The following is a 1,081-nucleotide window of genomic DNA, read 5'->3' on the forward strand; positions in this document are numbered from 1 at the left end:
TGCACATTTTGTGTGTCTCCCTAATCAAACACACCTGATTCAACTCATTAGCTCATTAGAAGAAACTCCAGGACCTGAAATGGGTGTGTCAGACAAGGGAGACATACAAAATGAGCAGTGTTGGGGGGCGCCCAGGACCAGGGTTGAGAAACACTGCATTAGAGCATGTTGCTGGATCAGAATCGTAAAGGGACATTATTCACAAGCAGGACCAGAAACTCATGTAATTTGTGCACAAAAGTTTTATTAACTAAACTCTAACACACATAACTAATCTAAACAAACAAATGAATAAACATGCACTCTCGCGCACATACAAAGGGGAGCTAAAGTGGATGAATGAAGCCATTAGAGAAACCAGAGAATGCAGTTATGGAAAATGAGTCAGAACCACCTGAGTTAAAAACCATCAGTGCCGTTTTTCAACGGGGTCTACAGCTTATACAAAACCTCTGTTTAATTTAGTTAAATGTACGATACTTGCATTGCCTTGGTCGTTGAACGAGTGTCCGGAGGCAGTCTCGGATGAAAGTTTTGATGGTTTGAAGGTTTGGTGGTGTTGGAGTTCTTCACGTTCTTCCGGGTTTGAAGGGTGATGAACTCCAAAAGATGTTATTCTGGCTCGGTGGTGATTGGGAGAGTTTTCTCCCAGATGAAGGTGATGAGAGAAGAGCTCAGAGCTCGAGAGACATCAGCTGAAATCCTTGGTGAATGGAAAGACGACGCCGCAGCCTGGCACAATCTTAGGGTGTCCTTAGAAGAGTTCTAGCTCAGCATCCTCATCCTCCTAGGACCTAAAAAAACCGCAGACTGAGCTGTGTCGAGGCCTGCCAGGCGCGGCAACGCTGGCTCTGGGACTTAGCAACCAGAAGATGGGAAGGTGATGAGAGACAAAAAGCCTGGCAGGTCACTGAAGTGAGGCCTTTTAAGTTCTGTGGAGGTCACACCTCTCGAGGGTCAAAGAGCCAATGGTGTAGGGCTGTTGCGGTGAGGGAACTTCCCTTGCAGTAATTTTGAGTGGCTCAATAGTGCGGTATGTGGTTTTACCGACATAAATATATATATATATATATATATATAT

Source organism: Sinocyclocheilus rhinocerous, unplaced genomic scaffold (assembly GCF_001515625.1).
Source record: "Sinocyclocheilus rhinocerous isolate Xijiao unplaced genomic scaffold, SAMN03320098_v1.1 scaffold834, whole genome shotgun sequence".
NCBI classification, from domain to species: Eukaryota; Metazoa; Chordata; class Actinopteri; order Cypriniformes; family Cyprinidae; genus Sinocyclocheilus; species Sinocyclocheilus rhinocerous.